Raw genomic sequence first — 22,713 nt, forward strand, 5'->3', positions numbered from 1 at the left:
TCTCAACAGTTTTGGAACAAAAAGGAAACCATTGGCTTTCACCACAGAGATTTTAAAATATCAAGCAATATTAGTAGAACAAGATGATGTGGAAATTGTGGTCACTAACGTCGTAAATCCAGCTTCTTTCCTTAGCGGAACTCTGGATGAACCTATAACTCATGATTGTATAGAAACAATGGAGACTGTGTATTCTAGTCGACCCGATCTTAAGGAGGAACCTTTAGAAGATGCTGATGAATCTTGGTATACTGATGGGAGCAGCTTTGTAAAACAAGGACAATGTAAGGCAGGATATGCTGTTACAACTGCTCAACAGGTAATCGAGTCCAAACCATTACTCCCTGGGACGTCCACCCAGAAAGCACAGGTAATTGCACTTACGTGAGCACTGGAACTGGCAGCAGGAAGGAAAATAAATATTTGGACAGATTCTAAATATGCATTCGGCATGATACATGCTCATGGAGCGATTTGGAAAGAACGTGGATTGCTGACTGCTCAGGGAAAACAAAAAAAAAACATGCTGAAGAAATTTTAAAATTGTTAGAGGCTGTAAAACAATCAGAAAAGGTAGCTATCATGCATTGTCAAGGACTCCAAAAGGGAAACACTGATTTTGAAATTGGAAATCGATTGGCAGATCAGGAGGCTAAACAGGCAGCTGAAATAACTGAGGTGAAGGCATTGTCTTTAATACCAGACGGTAAAATCCAAACTATATACATGAACCAAAAAGCCAAATTATACAAAAGAAGACTTAAAATTAATTGAAGATTTGAAAGGTAAAATGAAACCAGATAGATGAGTATATTTAAAAGATAACTGTGTAATAATACCCTCTAATTTGATATGGCCCATAGTTTTTACAGAACACAATAAAACACATCGGGGAGCTGACACATTGCATAAGAGCATGAGTCAGACATTAGTGGGATGAAATTTGTACACAACAATAAAACAAGTAACTTAACAATGTAGCATCTGTTTACGTAATAACCCCAATACCAGGAATAGAATAAAATTTGGAATAATTGGTAAAGGAAATTATCTGGGACAACAGTGGTAAATTGATTTTTTCAGAACTCCCTAGAAAAGGGGGGTTTTGTTATTTACTGGTTCTGACTGACATGTTTCCAGGATGGCCCGAAGCTTTTCCTTGTCGAACAAACAAAGCAAGAGAAGTGGTTAAAGTCTTGTTAAATGAAATAATACCATGCTTTGGGATTCCAGTAGCAATGTCTTCTGAGAGAGGTTCACATTTTTGTGTGCAAGTGGTACAACAGATAAGTAAGATTCTAAAGATAGATTGGCAACTGCATACTCCTTATAGACTGCAGGCAAGTGGACAGGTAGAAAAATGAACCATTTAATTAAACAACAAATAGCTAAAATCGGACAAGAGGCTAATTTGTCATGGCCTCAATCCCTCCCTTTAGCATTACTTAGAATTAGAGTTAAACCTAGAGTAAAGAAGAATTTGAGCCCCTTTGAAATTTTATATGGAAGGCCATATCAATTTATATTTAGTGGAGAGGATCTAATGCAGCTGGGATCAGAATATTTATATACTTATATAACTGAACTTCAAAAACAATTAAATAAAGTACATAAATTTGTGTTAGGGACCAGGGCTAGAGGGTTGGATCAACCAATCCACCCCTTTAAGCCTGCGGAATATATGTATAAAGACTTTTTCAGGACAACCCCTACAGGAAAAATGGAATGGACTGTATCAAGTGTTGCTGACAACTCACACTGCTATCAAGATTAGAGAACAAGCCGCTTGGATCCACTATTCCCGAGTGAAGAAGGCTCCAGGAGCTCCCTGAAAAGTAACACTGGGTGACAATGAACTGAAACTAAAGCTTAGTCGATCAAGATGAGGACATTATGGTCGGGAGTATTTGGTAATATGGTTGGTAGAAAATTTGTTCATAGAATTGTTTTGTTTTTATGGCTTGTAGTTGTAATTGTGATTCAAGAAGGTGCCTCTGTGATAATAGAGAATGGTGGGTGGCGTTGAACTAAAGCCGTAACAACAGAGGATAAGAACTTTAATGGAAAGTTATCAGTTATGGTCATCTGGCGAACAAATGGTAGCTATTTATATAAACCATCAGAATGGTGAAAATTAGGAGAAGAGTGGACACAAGATAATGTATCCTGAGCTCTTAGTTGTATGCAAGCGCAGTTATGGTTGCAGGCAATGGCTGCCTTGATCATTAGGGAAGGAAGTAAAGGCATTTTTCCAGCTGAAGTTCAAAAGGCAGTCTGGGACAATGCCAATGATTTTGAGAAGTTCCAGTCCTCGTGGACCCTGGTAAATTGTACTTATGCCCATTATTAACATGGCTACTGCCTTCGTGCTTACTATACGGACGGAGAATGGGAAATGGCAGTCTGTAAATCTAGAATCATGTGTTACCGGGGAACAACGAGGATTTATTTGTGAAAGCAATACAATTGAGGCTCAGGATGTATGTTTTGACACGGAGCAAGGTATCTGTCACTTTGAAATTCATCCAAAGACTAGCCAAAAGAATGTGCTTGTATATGTTGGTCAAGGGTGTGTGTGTTTAAGAACTGCTTGTGATTTTGTAGAAGTAGATAAGGAGAACATAACTCTCCATAGCAAACATCATTCTAATTTCTGTATTTGTAACTTTGTTAGAATCGTCGGGTGTGATGTTCTATATTTGGCACCAGTGGTATCCCACCAGCTGATCAAGTCTAACAACACAATGTATCATAAGTTACTACCTACACCTATTGGGATGAACCTCACATTAGTGAAGCAACTAGTTAAACACCAAGACCTGATTAGAATTTTAAAAGGCATTCAGGAAAATGGAGAGAAGACTCTAATTACTGTCCATCATGATACAAAGGAAATAAGCAGAGTTTTGCAAAGAGTAAAACGAGACACAAGTCACAACTGGTGGGATACACTTTTTGGATGGTCGCCAACTGTAACTGGGATTTTGAACACATTGAGTCACCCAATTATTGTTTTATTGATATTAGTTGGTGTGTGTAAGTTTAATATTGTCTTTTATATTACTTGTTTGGAATTGGAAATTGTTACAACGAATGTCCATGTTAACCTCCTTGACAAATGTGCATGGTCAGGTATTGAGGGGTACATATCATAAAGACTGGGAAGAAAATTTCTGTATTAAGTAAAAGAATTTACTAGATTTTCCAGAAAAGGGGGGAATGATATAGTATAAACTCACTTTAGGATAGAATAAAACTTGTGGTTAAAAGTTAGCAAGGACAAAGTAAACGACATCTTGTTATCTGTAGACCTTTTGTTACGTTTAAGCATCTTGTTATTTGAAAACATCCCAGTATCTGTTAACCGTTAGTCAGGCTGAGACTTGAGATAACTTGAGTCAATTGTCTTGTCTTGTTAACTGAGACTTCCTGTTATCTGCCGACCCTCAGTTAAACTGAAAGCCAACTCAGCATTTTTACAGCTTGGAAAACAACTGATTAAGTAAAGGTGAAAAGTGCATTACGAGGAAGACCTACAGCCTTCCTCCCAAAGACCACTGCCCACATCCTGGAGACCCCGGCCCACAATTCTTGGAAGGCTTTGCGCAAGCGCAAGGACTGATAAGCTAATTAGCATACGAAGCGAGGGTAGGCGGGGTTAGGTAATGAATATGTATGCATGCTAATTGAATATTCATTGTTTCGCTGTATAAATATGAGATATTTTGTCACTTCGAACATGCACGATAGGTGGAAGGATCCCCCGTGCATCCAGCGCTGCAATAAAGAATATACCACTTAAGGACATTTCGGCTTTGATCTTTAAATCAAAACATTAGTGGGATTCCCTTCAGAAAACCCTCCTTCTGATCTTTTTTTTTTTTTTTTTTTTTTTACATTGGAAGATACACCTGTCTTAGAGAGAATACTAGAGAGAAGCTGGATATCTGCTTCCTCTTCCGTGGTTACGTCAGATGAGCCTCAGGGTCGTGATCTCCACCCCTCTGCTATGTGCCAACTCGCCAAACGGTGGCGGTCGTCTGCTGTTTTCACTGACGCCTCCGATCTCCCGTAGCAACTCGACTCCGGATGTCCCGCGTCTCACTGCAATACGTAACTTTCCCGCGTCTCACCGCGATTCCTCTGTTCCCGCGTCTCACCGCGATCTCTGTATCAATCTCTGCGTCTCACCGTAATCTCTCTGTTCGGGTCTGTGCTCGGAGTCTCTCAGCGTCTCTCAGGTCTCTCAGCGTCTCTCTGGGTCTCAGCCTGTTTGGGCGCTGTATGTTGCAGGAAGAACGGCCGAAAACATGACAGACACCAGTATGGTCAGATCGTGCTCTCTCCTTTATTACCCGAATAGCCTGACTTTTATAGAAAACTTAACAGGGGCGGATAGCGTCTCACACAAGATTATTGGTCAAAAGCACTCAGACAAACAACTGCAAGAAAACAACCCCACCTGCAAGAAAACATCCCCCTTGTGATTAGCAGTCACGTAGATCCCGTCCTTGAAGCCAGCCCACTGCCCAAAGCTCATCTTTAACACTGTAGCCAATATACTTTATCTCAACCTTGCTCAAGTTTTTGTTTCTACCGCTTGTTTCCTCATTATCTCTAATTCAGAGATGTGTGAAACATTGCGAAGCCACCTGCGAATTCCTTTCCCACATATACAGACATCACTGGAAGTCCTCAAGAAAGCACAATGACCTCTACTGACTTTGCATCATTAGAAACTCACCTGTTACAGCCCCTGAGGTTGCTCACTTCACAAGGGAGCCATGAGCTGGCCAGAAGCCCTGCACCAGCACCTATGTCTACCATCAGTGCCTAGAAGTGTTTGGTTCCCCCATGTATCACGGGGCTCCATTGACATCAACCCCACTGCAGAGATTTGTGATGACTGAACTAGTGGCAAAAGTGATCCAAGAGGAGGGAAAAAAATATATATATATATAACTTAAATCCACCCTTCTGCATCCTCCCAATCTGACCACAGGCACAAGCATCCCATGAGCTCCACACTGCTTCCTTTAATTTGAAAAACAATCTTTTCATAAATGACAATGAAAGAGAAAAATTCACAGAATCACAGAATCACAAAATCACAGAATTTCTAGGTTGGAAGAGACCTCAAGATCATCGAGTCCAACCTCTGACCTAACGCTAACAGTCCCCACTAAACCATATCCCTAAGCTCTACATCTAAACGTCTTTTAAAGACCTCCAGGGATGGTGACTCCACCACCTCCCTGGGCAGCCTGTTCTAGTGCCTAACAACCCTTTCAGTAAAGAAGCTCTTCCTAACATCTAACCTAAAACTCCCCTGGTGCAACTTAAGCCCATTCCCCCTTGTCCTGTCACCAGGCACATGGGAGAACAGGCCAACCCCCACCTCACTACAGCCTCCTTTAAGGTATCTGTAGAGAGCGATAAGGTCACCCCTGAGCCTCCTCTTCTCCAGGCTGAACAAGCCCAGCTCCTTCAGCCGCTCCTCGTAAGACTTGTTCTCCAGGCCCCTCACCAGCTTCGTCGCCCTTCTCTGGACCCGCTCAAGCACCTCAATGTCCTTCTTGTAGCGAGGGGCCCAAAACTGAACACAGTACTCGAGGTGCGGCCTCACCAGAGCCGAGTACAGGGGGACGATCACCTCCCTAGCCCTGCTGGTCACACTGTTTCTGATACAAGCCAGGATGCCGTTGGCCTTCTTGGCCACCTGAGCACACTGCTGGCTCATATTCAGCTGACTGTCCACCATCACTCCCAGGTCCTTCTCTGCCTGGCAGCTCTCCAACCACTCATCTCCCAGCCTGTAGCTCTGCTTGGGGTTATTGCATCCCAGGTGCAGGACCCGGCACTTGGCCTTGTTGAACTTCATGCAGTTGACCTCAGCCCATCGGTGCAGCCTATCCAGATCCTCCTGCAGAGCTTTCCTACCCTCAAGCAGATCGACACATGCACCTAACATGGTGTCATCTGCAAACTTACTGAGGGTGCACTCAACGCCCTCGTCCAGATCATTGATGAAGATATTAAAGAGGACCGGCCCCAGCACCGAGCCCTGGGGGACGCCACTAGTGACTGGCCTCCAACTGGACTTGACTCCATTTACCACGACTCTTTGGGCCCGGCCATCCAGCCAGTTTCTAACCCAACGAAGCGTGCGCCAGTCCAAGCCAAGAGCAGCCAGTTTCTTGAGGAGAATGCTGTGGGAGACGGTGTCAAAAGCCTTGCTGAAGTCAAGGTTGACCACATCCACAGCCTTTCCCTCGTCCACCCAGCACGTCACTTTGTCATAGAAGGAGATCAGGTTCGTCAAGCAGGATCTGCCTTCCATAAACCCATGCTGACTGGGCCTGATCGCCTGCTTGCCCTGCAAGTGCCGCATGATGACTCTCAAGAGGATCTGCTCCATGAGCTTCCCTGGTACTGAGGTCAAACTGACAGGCCTGTAGTTCCCCGGGTCAGCCCTCCGACCCTTCTTGTAGATGGGCGTCATGTTTGCTAGCCGCCAGTCAACTGGGACCTCCCCCGATAGCCAGGACTGCTGATAAATGATGGATAGTGGCTTGGCCAGCTCCTCTGCCAGTTCTCTCAGTACCCTTGGGTGGATCCCATCCGGCCCCATCGATTTGTGCACATCCAAGTGCCGTAGTAGGTCACCAACCAGTTCTTCATGGATAGTGAGGGCCACATCCTGCTCCCCATCCCCTTCCCCTAGCTCAGGGTACTGGGTATCCAAAGAACAACCGGTATTGCCGCTAAAGACTGAGGCAAAGAAGGCATTGAGCACCTCCGCCTTTTCCTCATCTCTTGTAACTAAGTTTCCCCCCGCATCCAGTAAAGGATGGAGATTCTCCTTAGTCCTCCTTTTTGTGTTGATGTATTTATAAAAACATTTTTTGTTATCTTTAACGGCAGTAGCCAGATTGAGCTCCAGATGAGCTTTGGCCTTCCTAATTTTGTCCCTGCACAGCCTCGCTACATCCTTATAGTCCTCCCTAGTGGCCTGCCCGCTTTTCCAAAGATTATAAACCCTCTTTTTTCTCCTAAGCTCAAGCCACAGTTCTCTGTTCAGCCAGGCCGGTCTTCTTCCCCGCTGGCTCGTCTTTGGGCACATGGGGACAGACCGCTCCTGCGCCATTAAGATTTCCCTCTTGAAGAGTGCCCAGCCTTCCTGGACCCCTCTGCCCTTCAGAACCGCCTCCCAAGGAACTCCACCAACTAGTGTCCTGAGCAGCCCAAAGTCAGCCCTCCGGAAGTCCAACACAGTGGTTTTGCTGGTCCCCTTCCTGGCCTCGCCAAGAATAGAGAACTCCACCATTTCGTGGTCACTCTGCCCAAGACAGCTCCCGACAATCACATCCTCCACCAGTCCTTCTCTGTTTGTGAAGAGAAGGTCTAGCGGGGCACCACCCCTGGTAGGTTCACTAATCATCTGCTTCAGGAAGCTATCTTCCACGCTCTCCAGAAACCTCCTAGACTGCTTTCTCTGGGCTGTGTTGTGCTTCCAGGATATGTCAGGGAAGTTGAAGTCCCCCACGAGTACAAGCGCTGAAGATTTCGCAACTTCTGTCAGCTTCCTGTAGAACTCCTCATCCGTCTCCTCATCCTGGTTCGGCGGTCTATAGCAGACCCCCACCAGGACACTAGCCTTGTTGTCCCAGCCGATCGTAACCCGAAGGGACTCGACCTTGTCATTCCTAGCCTCGAGTTCTACAACATCGAAAGACTCTCTAATATAGAGAGCCACACCACCACCCCTTCTGTGCTGCCTGTCCCTTCTGAAGAGCTTATAGCCAGGCATTGCAGCACTCCAGTCATGAGTGGTCCCACCACGTCTCCGTGATGGCAACCAAGTCGTAGCCTGCCTGCTGCACGATGGCTTCCAGCTCCTCCTGTTTGTTACCCATGCTGCTTGCATTGGTGTAGATGCACTTCAGCTGGGCCTTTACCTTATCCTCCGGCCTTGCCATTGTTCCCCCTGGCACAGCCCCACCAATCCTTGCTTCAGCCCCATCCCCCTTCTTACCTAGTTTAAAGCCCTATCAATGAGCCCCGCCAGCTCCTGGCCCAGGATCCTTTTTCCCCTAAAAGATAGGGACCCGTCTATGGCCATCAGGCCAGGTGCTGAGTAAAGTGCCCCATGGTCGAAAAACCCAAGATTTCTGCGTTGGCACCAGCCCCGGAGCCACGTGTTTAACAGGTGGGCTTTCCGTGTCCTCTCCGTACCCCTCCCTGCCACCGTAGGGATGGATGAAAACACCACAATTAAAAATTACTAAATAAGCCTCAAAAATAATGCTTTATGTTAGAGCACACAACTATTTTTAAATGAGAAATAACCTGATGGGATTTCTTCTAGATGACACAAATATTTTCATTTTATATTTAGGAAAAACTAACTTGCTGAGCTCTGTACACAATATCTGAAGTTTGTACAAAACAGTGTTGCATCTTTTTAATCAGAGCTAAGATCAATGTCAGCCTTGTTTGGCTGCTCTGATGGTTTCACTTTCATTTCCAGGTAGACTTTTTTTGTATGATTTTAGAAGCTAGATGTTTTGAAACAGTTCCATGTTCCACCATTTGTGGTTCTTCTTTCTAGAGAAGAAGATTAATTCACTTCCTGGAGAAAATGAACATTTTAAAATGCTCTAGAAATGCTAAGAGCAATAATAGAAACTGGCAAAATATTGCTTGATGTTTTCATATGATACATTTCTAAAAAACAACATCTATTGAGGATGTGACTTAATTGGCAAACTTTCAGTTCCCTGTGACCCAAGGCTCCATGCCAAAAGCAATTTTAAGGCTAATTTTAGTTATTTCTGTCCATAACTTGGCTTCTGAAGTCCACTTTTACCTAGCAGTTATAGCCAGTGGTCAAGTCATGTTACCTTTCTAATGGTCACATATTGCTTGCAGCAAGAACATGTGGAGATCTTGTAAAGCACAATGCTGGCATTCCAAGGTCACAAATCAGGCTACAGGATGTCATGTGATAGACGTAGCTTCACCTGATCTGACTCAAACAGTAGTGGCGTGGTAGAAAAGAAGAAAGCAAGTTTATGTACTGGGTCTGGCTGGGACGGAGTTAACTTTCCCTGCAGCAGCCCATACAGTGCTGGGCTCTGCACATGTAGCTGGAACACCATTGGTATCACACCAGTTTCGTGTCTACTGATGAGAAATATTGATACAGCATCAGGACCCCCTCCTAGCCCCCAAGAGGCTAGGGGTGGGCAAGAGGTGGGGAGGGGACATCACCAGGGCAGCTGACCTAAAACAAGGGATATTCTATACCATATGATGTCACACTCAGAAATAAAAGGTGGAAAAAAGGAAGGAGAGGGGAGGGGTGGGCTCTCGTGAAAACATCTGTCCTCCTGAACAACAGCTATGCGTGTTGAGGCCCTGCTTCAAGGATGTGGTCTAGAATCGCTCATTGGTGGAAAGTAAAGAGTAATTTATTTCCTCTGTGCTTCCACATGGCCTTTTCTTGTTTTGTTGTTGTTGTTTTGTTTTGTTTTGTTTCCCTTTCCCTCTTCCCTTTAGTTAAATTATTTAATTATTAATTATTTTCCCTAATAATTATTTTCCTTTAATTAAATTATCCTTATCTAAACCTGTGAGTTGTTTCTTTCCTTTTCTTCTTCCCCTCCTCTTCTGAGGAGGGGGAGTGAAAGAGCAGTTGTGGTGGAGTTCAGCTGCCCAGCAAAGTAAAGCAGCCACAGCTTATTAGCACACTGCCTGTTGCCTTTGAAGGACTCCTGTGTTAGGCACAGCAGGTGCACAGCCCTGCTGGGAGCAGGAGGGAAGGAAAAGAGTGGTACCACATGGTAACTGTCTGATACACAGGTAAGAGCAGGAGGAGAAGAGGTGGGAGCCACTGAAATGCATCTCTACAGCCAAAGCATAAGCTTGACAGGCTTAGCTGCCTCTTCCTGGGAGAATCTTTACACAGTTGCCTATGGCAATTTTCCCTTTTGGTATCATAAGTAAGAAAGAAACAATGTGTGCAAAATATGGCCCATTGCTACTAAGTATCTATACCTATTTAAAAAAATAACACAGTAGCTATTATAGATGAACCCCACTCACACACAGTCATGATTTGCATGCAGGGACTGAATGTGTGAGTGGGAAGAGGGAGAAAGGCTGTGCAGCAGTTATCCTGAAATGTAATGAGAAAGCATAGCTCACACTGGAATTTTTGTCTGTACACCATGAAATCTCTGCTTCTGAAAGAGAGAGGCAAAGTAATTTGAAGAATGATATAAAATTTTACAGATTGAAGAACTTTAAATTTTAGAAGGAAATTCCACTTTGTTTTCTCACAGAAAGCAATATAGGTAAGGCAGGGATGCATGTTCCTAGACATTTGTGCAGAACCTTGCATATTTGGAAGGCTTAATGGCATGATAAGAAACTGTGATTTTAGTAAGGAATGTGGCAGGTTATTGTAGTTTGCTCATTATTTCTTTCTGTTTATACATTCTAGAATGGTTCATGTGGGCAAAAAGGATTCTGCTTAAAATAAAAGGGCTTAAAATATGGTCCTGTAGTAATAATCTATAGTGATTTCTTCATGAGAATGGAAATCTATCTGCAACAGGTAGATTTCTACACCTTCAAGTTCTTTACACAAATAGCGTGAGACTCTTCTCAATGTGTTTAGTTTTGCCGGCAGTGTACCCAGGTGGCCAAGAAGGCCAATGGCATCCTGGCTTAAATCAGGAACAGTGTAACAAGCAGGACCAGGGAGGTGACCATCCCCCTGTACTCTGCTCTGGTGAGACCACACCTCAAGCACTGTGTTCAGTTTTGGGCACCTCACTACAATAAGGACAACGTGGCCCTGGAACATGTCCAGAGAAGGGCTATGAAGCTGGTGAAGGGCCTGGAACACAAGTCCTATGAGGAGCATCTGAGGGACCTGGGGTTTTTGAATCTGGAGAAGAGGAGGCTCAGGGGAGACCTTACTGTTCTCTCCAACTACCTAAAAGGAAGTTGTGGTGAGCTGGGGGTCAGCCTCTTCTCACAGATAACCAGTGATAGGACTAGAGGGAATGGCCTCAAGTTGCACCAGGGGAGGTTTAGGTTGGATATTAGGAGACATTTCTTCTCAGAAAGAGTAGTCAGGCACTGGACAGTTTGCCCAGGGAGGTGGTGGAGTCACTGTCCCTGGGGGTGTTTAAGGAAAGTTTGGACGTGGTGCTTAGGAACATGTTTTCGTGGGTGACATTGGTGGTAGGGGGATGGCTGGACTAGATGACCTTGGAGGTCTTTTCCAAACTTAACCATTCTATAATTCAATGTTGTCCTGGTTTCGGCTGGGATATGGTTAATTTTCCTCTTGTAACTCATGTGGTTGTGGTGGTTTCACTCACGTGGGCAGCCGAGTTCCACCACAGCCGCTCTCTCACTCCCCCCTCCTCAAAGAGGAAGGGGGAGAAAATATGACACAAAGAGTTCGAGGTTTGAGATCAGAAAGATTTAATTAAAGGGAAAGGGAATGGAAAAAAAAATATATATATATATAAAAAGCAGAAGCACAGAGAGAAAGGAAAAAAAAAAGTTATTCTCTACTTCCCATCAATGAGCGATGTTTGGCCATGTCCTGGGAAGCAGGGCCTCAAAATGCATAGCGGTTGTTCAGGAGGAACAGCCCCCTCCCTCACAAGAGCCCCCCTTTTATTACTGAGTCTGGCATCATTATGGAATATCCCTTTGGTTGGTTTAGGTCAGATGCCCTGGCGATGTCCCCTCCCCATCACTTGCCCACCCCCAGCCTGCTGGCTCTTGGGGGCTTCAAGGGAGTCCTGATGCTATGCCAGTACTATGCAGCAACAGACACAACACTGGAATGATACCAGTACTGTTCCAGCTATGAGTGCAGAGCACAGCAAGGTGTGAGCACAGCAACACTCCGTAGCCAATAACTTAGGCTCAGGCAAGGATCTCAGTAACGTAGCAATTTATTTGCAATTGCAATAGCGGGCGTCCCACAAGCAGGAGAGCACTCAAAGAATGTTGCAGGAAGGATGGCCGAAAACATGACAGACACCAGTATGGTCAGATCAGGCTCTCCCCTTTATTACCCGAATAGCCTGACTTTTATAGCAAACTTAACAGGGGCAGATAGTGTCTCACACAAGATTATTGGCCAAAAGCACTCAGACAAACAACTGCAAGAAAACAACCCCACCTGCAAGAAAACATCCCCCTTGTGATTAGCAGTCATGTAGATCTTGTCCTTGAAGCCAGCTGCTGGCAGCAATATTTTTTAATTCCTCAATCGGGCAATATGGGAACACTGTCATGGGAACTTCTCATAGTCGATCTGGCAGCTTGGTTTGCTCAGCTGCAGCAAGTCATGGCCTCCTTGCTGTTTCAAAAATCCCTCAAGAAAAGTAGAAAGTCGCTGGAAATTGGCGAACCGGAGCTGGAAAAAAGCTCAAGCTGAGAGGAGCAGACCCGCGCACACAACTGCCCCTCGCTGGCCAAAGGTAAGCAGTTACACATTATGGGGAATCATATGTCCATAGAAACAAAGACAACAAAGACAGTCCTGGTAACCTTACAGTTTATTCCCTTTATTAACAAACAGACTATTTATGTTCGTGAAATAAACAAAGCCCAGCTCCCTCAGCCGCTCCTCGTAAGACTTGTTCTTCAGACCCCTTACCAGCTTCATCACCCTTCTCTGGACTCGCTCGAGCACCTTGATGTCCTTCTTGTAGCGAGGGGCCCAAAACTGAACACAGAGCTGAGTACAGGGGGACAATCACTTCCCTAGACCTGCTGGCCACACTGCTGCTTATACAGGCCAGGATGCTGTTGGCCTTCTTGGCCACCTGAGCACACTGCTGGCTCATATTCAGCCGACTATCCACCAATACTCCCAGGTCCTTCTCTGCCTGGCAGCTTTCCAACCACTCATCTCCCAGCCTGTAGCACTGCTTGGGGTTATTGCGCCCCAGGTGCAGGACCCGGCACTTGGCCTTGTTGAACTTCATACAGAAAAAAGCCATGTGCGACCACAATCAGAAATGTGTGGTTTGTCAGATAGTGAGGGAGCTGTGGGTTCGTCCACCGATCCTTCTGCTACACCATCGGCCCCAGCAACACTACTGCCATCGCAGGCCTTTGCTGTTACGCCCCCTGGTGACCTGAACGTGCCTTTTGACCCAGGCCCTATTGGCCTTGAAATGGAGACAGAAATGTTTCCCTTTGGTCCGGGAAGAATAGGATACTTAAGGCCCAAAGGCCGACTTGCTTAACAACTTAAATCGAGATATATTGTTCCCATGACTAGCCCTGGAATTCTCCGGTGTTTGTAATCAAGAAAAGGAATGGAAAATGGTGACTGTTATATGATCTGAGAAAAATTAATGAAGTCATGGAAGATATGGGAACACTTCAACCAGGATTACCAACTCCAACTATGCTCCCCCAGTCATGGACGTTAATAGTAATAGAATTAAATGATTGTTTGTTAAACACTTGCCCTTTAAATCTTTGCCATGTTTATGTTTCAATTGATACCTTTTCTGATTGTACATATGTATAGGCGTACTCGGGTTTAATATGTAACAGCAATGTTCTGTATATTTAGAAAGTTCGATGTTCGTGTGTGCGTGTTGGTGACTCCCCGCACACCCAGCGCTGTTTACTTGGCTTTTATAAATATTATTAAATTCAGATTGAGTTGTATCTTAATTTATAACACTCCCCCTGAAGATTTTCTTCCTCTTTCTCCAACTCTCTGCCTCACTACCTGCTACACTGTCAATACCATTAGTTTCGCTCTCTGCTTTTCCTTCTCATCTCCTCTCCTGACACACACCTTCAGGGTCTCCCACAGGAGGGCCCCCCAGTGACTGTTCACTACAACCCCCCATCTTCTGGAGCATTTTCTGTGCATCTTGCCAGGGTTTAATAACAAAACAAACTTTCAAGAGCCCTTGGGATACCAGGTCCTCAGGATTCATCCTCAAGTACTTTCTCATTCTGATCCTATAGTAATAAAAATGTTGTTGTTGAGTTACATTGTTTAAAGGTAAGTAATGTAGTATTGAGATATGCTTGCAGTGATAAGAAAGCTTATCAGGTGACCTTGTAAAATGCAGACAACCAGACTCCTTAGGACAATTAGGTGAAAATCATGGTGTCAAGTCAAATCAGATAAGTGAAAAAACATTACCACTCCAAACAGTAAAAAAGTCAGAAGAAATTTGAAATTTAACAGGCTGACAACTGAAGGCCATGCATTGTCTGTGAAGCATCAGATAGATTGTGAACCTAGATTACCCACTCAGTGGGGAAACAGGGGAGGGTCCTGTCATCAAAAAGTATATAAGCTGTGTTTTGGAAGTAGTAGGTGCGCTCTCCTGCTTGTGGGGCGCCCGCCATTGCAATCACGAATAAATTACTACTTCACTGAGATCCTCGCCTTAGCCTAAGTTATTGGCTACGGAGTGTTTCTCACAATTTCGGGGCTCGTCCGGTATCCGGTCACCTACCCGGGAGACCCACCCCTGCAGCAGCAGGAAGGCATACACCGCTGATTTCAGTGGTCCTGTGCATGGACAGTGGCGGTTCTGCGGAGAGCTGACAGAAGGCCCAAGACTGATTAAAGAGGCAGGATCCGTGAAGTACTAGGGAAAGGAAGAAGGTAGGCACTCCGGGTTTTAAGAACTGATCTGGTAACTCTGTGCACAGACCAAGTTAACAAATATTAAGTATTGCCTTGGGGGTCGGGTGAGACTCTGTGTGTTGTGATTGAGGTGTAGTTTTGTACGAAGCACAAGGCCGAGTTCCTTAACAATTTAAAGCAAGACATATTGTTCCCACGACTAGCCCTGGAATTCTCTGGTGTTTGTAATCAAGAAAAGGAATGGAAAATGGAGACTGTTATAAGTCATGGAAGATATGGGAGCACTTCAACCAGGCCAACTATGCTCCCCCAGTCATGGACACTGATAGTAATAGACTTAAAAGATTTTTTACCTTTCCTGATTGTGCATATGTATAGGCATACTCGGGTTTAGTATGTAAAAGCAATGTTCTGTATATTTAGAATGTCTGATGTTCATGTGTGCGTGTTGGTAGAGAGCAGACTACCCGTGCACCCAGCGCTGTTTACTTGCCTTTTATAAATATTCCTTTTATAAATACTACTAAATTCAGATTGAGTTGAGACTTCATTTATAACATATAGCTCTGCGAGGAGCTCCAGAGTCCCATACCTTGACCTCAATTTGGTCCCATATTTCACAAACATAAACTGTCTGATTGTTAATAAAGGGAATAAGCTGTAAGGTTATGTGGGAATAGAAATGTTGTTTTTGCAGAGTTACATTGTTTAGAAGGAGGGAATGTGGTACTGAGATATGCTTACAGTGATAAGAAAGTTTAGCAGGCGACCTTGTAAAATGCAGACAACCAGACTCCTTAGGACAATTAGGTGAAAATCACGGTGTCAAATCAAGTCAGATAAGTGAAGGACATTACCACTTCAAATGGTAAAAAAGTCAAATGAAATTTGAAATTTAACAGGCCGAAAACTGAAGGCCATGTATTGTCTGTGAAGCATCGGATAGGTTGTGAACCTGGATTACCCAGTCGATGGGGAAACAGGGGAGGGTACCTGTCATCGAGAAATGAAGTATATAAACCGTACTGTGTGACTAGTAGGTGCGCTCTCCTGTTTGTGGGACGCCCGCCATTGCAATCACGAATAAAATTGCTGCTTCACTGAGATCCTCGCCTGAGCCTAGGTTATTCGCTACAGAGTGTTTCTTACAGAATGTTACAGTGAGAACAGAAACAAAAAGCACATATTTTGCAATAAAATTGAATAAAGGTTGTTTTGTTGGATAGTATTTTGAGGATTGGCATTTGTGAGAAAAAATATGTTAAATGCCATAGAAAGAGATGCAGAGAAGACACAGAACCCCATACACAGGCCTGAACAAGCACTGGGAGCATAGCTCTAAGAAAAATGGTGCAAGATAGATTCAAGATGACTGTCAACCAAAAAGGACTTGAGACTTGATGAGTGAAATTATCCCTTGGTTTCAGAGGAAAGGAGCATACACACAATCTTTGTAAATAGAATGCATCAAAATGTATGATGCCATTTTATACTTTTTCTGACAGAGACAATCCACTAGTCAAAGCATGTAACAATACATGTCCAATTTTAAAGACAGTTGCCCTCTGAATAGATCCATAAATTATAATAACCTGGCAGCATTTAAAATATGAATTTTCCTGACAGGAAAATATATACATATGTCCCATAAAACACTTTTTATACTTTCATCCACTAGATAGTTACCTGAAGTTATTCAGTATTTTTGTACTTTATGTGGTTCCATTGCTATTTCTCTTCATTTCTATAGGTAAGTCAGACTTGTGCTTTACTTCAGACTACACTAGTGATCACTCTCTTCTGGTCAAAGTGCTTGTTTCTCTTGCATTTCCTTGGGCAACATTTATATTTTCTCTGCCATTAGACTGTGTTTTCCCTAATGTATTGGACTGTTTCCTTCTCATTTGCTCCCAAGGATAGAGGCAGCATATGAAAGCACTATTTGCCTTCTTTTCCTATTTTGACTTTTCCCATTGTCAAAAATAATCAAAATTCTGAATCTCTACTTGTTTTTTAAAGAATCCACTGATTTAAAAGAGACTCTCTCTATAAGCAATGATCTTATTGTTTTTATTTTTTACGTTGGTCATTTTTACTGCCCATAGAGGCAAAAGAAGAATATACTGTGTCTTTGAGTAGGAAGTGAATGTAAAATTCACTTTGGTGGGTATGCCATTTTAATTCTATTTTGCCCTGCAGAGTTTATACAGAAAATGTATTTATGTTTGAATAATCTTTGGATAAAAAAGTAAGTTAAATCTGTTGGCTAAGAGATTATTTGTAAAAAGCAGATTATAAAAATTTTAAAGTATAGTATAGGAATGCAATTTCATGAAAAATTGGTCATCTAAACAAATACTAATAGAAGTATAGAAGTTTGTTTTTTATCGTTGTTGTTTTCTTTTTTTAGAATCTAGATTAATAAAGGTAAATGCAGCTTTTTCTACTCCATCTGAATCTTGAATAAGAAATATCAGGTTTTATTTTGCAGTTAGTCATGTGATATTCTTTTGGTCACCTTATTTCCTAAATCTTCTCATTAATACAAGCTAAAACTTGAAAAGAGAAAAATGCTTAATATTCCTGTATTGTTGATGATTAACCCAAAAATATAACATGACCTGTGGGATAAGGAGTTTTGTATAGGTATTTTAGGGCCTGTCTCTAAGGCTTTTCTTTTATTATTGTAATAAATAGCTCAGTCTTCAAAATAGGACTATAATCAAAGTTTACAATTTATTAAAGGAATAGAGGTAAGCAAACAGCGCTGGGTGTGCCGGGAGTCTCTGCTCCACCAAGATGCACACCCGTTACATCAAGCAGCTGATTTTTATGCTCCTAGGCTAATACATATTCATTACTACTTCTAAAAAAAACTAGGGCTATTATAATTAGTTTCCAGAATCCAAACCCTCCCACTGGAGCATGCGTATCAGTCTCTGGTGGTCCCTCTGGGGGTCTCTCGTGCTGATGGTCTTCCTCCCTCTTGTCTTTCTCCTTTGTCCAACTTGGCTGTATGTCAGAGGCTTGTGCAGCATCCTCTGCAAGCTTTGTCTTTTAGTTGTTCTTCAGCTTTCCCCTTCTTCTTAATCTCCTGGCCAGATATCAGAGACTTGCATAGTGTCCCATGCAATAGTCATAATAGTTAGCAGGTATTCTGAAACCCCCCAGATATCAGAGACTTCAAGGAAAAGCCTACAAATACATTCCCCTTCAAGCTCTCTATTGACACGAGTTGCTAAAACATTCCTTTGCAAGATACAAGAACTATATACATTAACCACTCTGTTTTTCTTAGCCTTGTGCTTATACAAGGGTATGTAAGAGAGAAGGTCACATTCATCATACCATGCGGCCCTAGCATTGTTCCATATTGACACAAATCAGATGAACACATTTCACATTATCATGAATACTGTGTTACACAGAACTCTGATGACCTTCAACAGTGTTGTGAAGTTAGTATAAAACTGCAAAACTCTCTAATGTTCAAGATCTATTAATCTGATTATCTTTAGCAGTTGCTTAAATCTTTTTTTTCTTATCTTTCTCACTCCTTTAATAATCTTCCCTTCTCGAATTAAAAACATAGGCATAGAGACGTCTATGTGAGACTTCTTTATGGATGGCACACTTCATATGTAATGGATATATTGATGCCAAAATGCCTGAAATAGAAAATATAGCATGTAATTTCAGAGAAGTTATAGAGCTCTAATAATCTGGTAATAGAAATAAAACTTGCCTAAGTAGCTGTAGAATAATAGCTAATTCTTGGCTTTAGGAATGTTTTCTTCTTATCAGCTGTACTGGGTTTACATGGCAAGGTTTTGGTAGCGGGGGGCTGCAGGAGTGGCCTCTGTCAGAAAAATCCAGAAGTTGCCCCATGTTAGATAAGGGGCAGTTTCAGCCGGCTCCAAAGGCACCCGCCGCAGCCCAGAGCCAAGCCAATAAGTGATGTTGGTTGCACCTCTGTGAGAGCAGATTTAAGAAGGGGAAAAAAAATGCTGTGCAACAGTAGCTGGGAGAGTGAGGAGTGAGAAACAGCCCTGCAGGGAATGAGAAACAGCCCTTCAGACACCAAGGTTAGTGAAGAAGGAGGGGAAGAGGTGCTCCAGGTGCCGGAGCTGAAGTTCCTCTGCAGCCTGCGGAAAGGCCCATGGTAGAGCAGGCTGTCCCCCTGCAGTCCATGGTGTACCATGGTGGAACAGGTTTTGACACTGCAGCCTACGGTGGAGCAGGTGGATGTGGCATGAAGGAGGCTATGGTCATGGAGAGCCCCCGCCAGAGCAGACTCTGGGCCGGACCTGTAGCCTGTGGAAAAGAGTCCTCACAGGAGCAGGGGATCTGGTGGGAGCTAACGCCCATGGGGAACCCCACAAAAGTGGCTCCTCACTTAGATGGTAGGGTGGACCGTAAGATCTTCCATCCACCAGAGATCTGCCCTGGGGATCTCAAGTCTTGAGCAGTTTCCCATCAAGTCCTTGGTAGCATTCAAGGTCCTCGTGCACAAGGTAATGTTGAGGGATTTTTGAAACAGCAAGGAGGCCATGACTTGCTGCAGCTGAGCAAACCAAGCTACCAGGATGAATATGAGAAGTTTCCATGACAATGTTCCCACATCGCCCAATTGAGGAATTTAAAAAAATATTGTTGCCAGCAGCTGGCTTCAAGGACGGGATCTACATGACTGCTAATCACTAGGGGGGTTGTTTTCTTGCAGGTGGGGTTGTTTTCGTGCAGTTGTTTGTCTGAGTGCTTTTGACTAATAATCTTGTGTGAGACACTATCCACCCCTGTTAAGTTTGCTATAAAAGTCAGGCTATTCGGGTAATAAAGGGGAGAGCCTGATCTGACCATACTGGTGTCTGTCGTGTTTTCGGCCGTACTTCCTGCAACAAGGTAAGTTCTCCCAGATGCCGGGTAGCACTCACACCCTGCCATGAGAGGCAAGCTGTATGGTTACCTATAGCTGTAGAGAATGCAGGGGGAACCATGATATTGCTATCATGCAAGGAAGGGAACAGCAAAGAGAGAGACTTACAGGCCTCATTTCCCCAGGCAGTCTTTTCTTGGTACAATGCAATCATACATCGCATCCCTTGGGAGTTCTTGGTCCACCCCCATGGGAAGGGCACTATCTGGGCAATCGGTCATCCTGAGGCACAAGCATAGCAATCGCTATGGTTGAGACTCTGGACAGTATATTTGACCCATTCTATCCAGGCATTCACATCCCCATACCCTGTTTCAATCTCAAATGTTTGTCTAAGATCTTTTATTTCTTTAACTGTGACAACTGTCGCATTTCGAAGATGGTCTCCTGTTTTGTCCTTGAGTTTCTCCCTTTCTCTGAAGGCAATAAAGGATCGTTTCCATACAGATATTCTCAGTCTGGCTGTTGGGTCTCTCCCAGTTACATCTACTCTGAGACCCTAAGTACGGTTAGTAATGTAATCAGCCTGACTAATTGTTAGAGTTATAGGATTGCATTGTAGATGATGACAATTGGGCTGAACAGTTCCTTCAAATAAGTGTTGTTTTTTTGTTGTTTTGTTTTTAACCTCATGAAGTCAACAGTTGAGGTGGATGTATGTGACTACCCTTTATGGTTGGTCGTCCACAATACATTAGTCCATGTTGGGCAAGGGGGTCCTTCAAACATCCCATTAGTCTTAGGTTCAGGACAGAGATATTTGTTCTCTCTGCTCAATTGTCGTTGGGCATTTAAATCTCCACAAGCTAACACCTCACAAGCATCAAACGTGATGGATTGTGGTACATAACCCTCTGTCACAGTCACCCATATTTTGACGGGGTATCCCATCTTTGCTATTATCTGGTCATGCCTTTTGCAAGTTGCCAATTGACCAAGGCCTTCTCTGAGGCCTACAATCACTAGAAACAAAATTAATAGTTGATTTTTCCCTGTCATTATTTTTAACACTTAGGTTTCCAAATAATTATCAATACAAAGAATAAGATATACACTACTACTAGAACAAAAACAGCTTGGGAGCACTTCAATTCGCTATAGGCCAGTCCTTTCTCTCAATCACAAGTCACATGTATTAGTTACCTGTGAAAATAAAAGGTTAGTTTACAATTGTAAGCTTTTATCTTGCTCAGAATCTATGAGATTTTCCTTTTTGATTTTAACTTTCAACCAGTCTTCTGTAGGAACAGCTTCCCAGGTACTAGGGTCAACGGATGCCTTCACTCGAGTATAGTGAGTCCAACCTTTTTCCGCAGTTCTTCTGGATGTTTCAGTAGTTAGTAGTACTTGGAATGGTCCTTCCCATTCAGGCCAGAGTTTTGACTCTTTCCAGGTCCGAATCAGGACCCAATTTCCTGGGTGATGGTGGTGAATGGGGAATTCCAAAGGTGGGGTTTGAGCCAACAACCCGTGGGTCCTGAGAGATGACAAAGAAGAGGACAATCCCAGAATACAGTTCTTAAGAAAACTCTCTCTTGTTTTGAATTGTGGTATCTCATCCCTTCTGCCCAGATAGGGTAATCCGAACAGCATCTCATATGGTGAAATTCCTATATCCTTTCTTGGTGCTGTTTGAACCTGGAGGAGTACTAAAGTGTCCTGTTTTCAGTTAGGACAGAGTTAATTTTCCTCCTAGTAGCTGGCAGGGTGCTATGTTTTGCCTTAGGATGAGAAGAGTGCTGATAACATGCTGATGTTTTAATTGTTGCAGAGCAGTGCTTACACCAAGACAAGGACTTTTCAGCTTCTTGCTCTGTCCTGCCAATGGTCAGGCTAGTGGTGCAGCAAGAGCTGGGAGGGGACAGACCCAGGACAGCTGACCCAAACTGGCCAAAGGGGTATTCCATCCCATCTGATGTCATGCTAAACAATATACAGGGGTGGCTAGCCAGGATGGGGGGGGCGGCTGCTCAGGGTTAGGCTGGGCATCAGTCAACGGGTGGGAAACAATTGCATTGTGCATCACTTGTTTCGTACACATTATTATCGGTAGTACTATTATCATCATTATGGTTATTAGTATAACTATAACTCAGTCTCTAAGGCCTGCATTAACCCTTGCAGTACTTGTGAAGTGAAATGGCTTCCTTGATCTGAATCAATGTTTTCAACTGTCCCATCTCTAGGGACTATTTGCTCCAGTGATACCTTAGCCACTGTGTTCGCAGTGGCAGATACTGAGGGGAAAGCTTATACCCATCCAGTTAGATGGTCAATTAGGACCAACAAGTACTTAGTCTCCCTAATTTAGGTAACTCAGTAAAGTATACCTGTGTACTTTGGAAAGGTCGAATCCCTGGCTCCCATCCCCCTCTAGGTGGGTTACGGATGACCTTTTTATTTACCCTTTGACATGTGGTACATCCTCAGCGTATTTGCTTCACTAAAGTGTATACTCCTACACAGACATACTTTCTTGGCACAACATCACACATTGCTTGCACCTCCCAATGACTCTTGATGTGAAACAATTAACATTTTCCTCATTGATGTTTTATTCAGCATTTCTCTCCCACCAGGGAGTATCCATTTTCCTTCAGACTTCGTGACTCCTGATTCCTTAAAAGAAACCTTTCTCTTAAAAACATTTTAGTTCTTTTTTAGTTTTTTAACAGTTCCCTGAATACTCTCTGGATTTATTCTTCATTTTCCCTCAGAGATTAGATGCTTTAAATACTTGACTTCTCTTTCTAGATATTGTAATTTATTTTTCAATACTCCCAAGTCCTGCTTTCCCAGAAAGTTGAATAGATTGTTAGTAGCTTCCTTCACAACTGTTTTCTCCTGTCCTGAAAAGATCATCCACGTATTTGCAAGAGTAATACCTCCTCGGGAGGTTGTAATTGCTCCAAAATCTGTTCTAGAACTTGCCTAAATTAATTGGTGGACCTGTAAACCCCTGAGTAAAATTGTCCACCTGTATTGTTGCTTCAGCCTACATTTCAGGGTCTTCCAGTCAGAGGTGAGTATATCTTTGCTCTCAAGGCCTGAGAGGACTCCATTAGTAACACTGTTATTCCAGCCTAACAATTTACTAGTTGAATACCAAATT

Source organism: Anas platyrhynchos, chromosome W, assembly GCF_047663525.1.
Source record: "Anas platyrhynchos isolate ZD024472 breed Pekin duck chromosome W, IASCAAS_PekinDuck_T2T, whole genome shotgun sequence".
Lineage (NCBI taxonomy): Eukaryota > Metazoa > Chordata > Aves > Anseriformes > Anatidae > Anas > Anas platyrhynchos.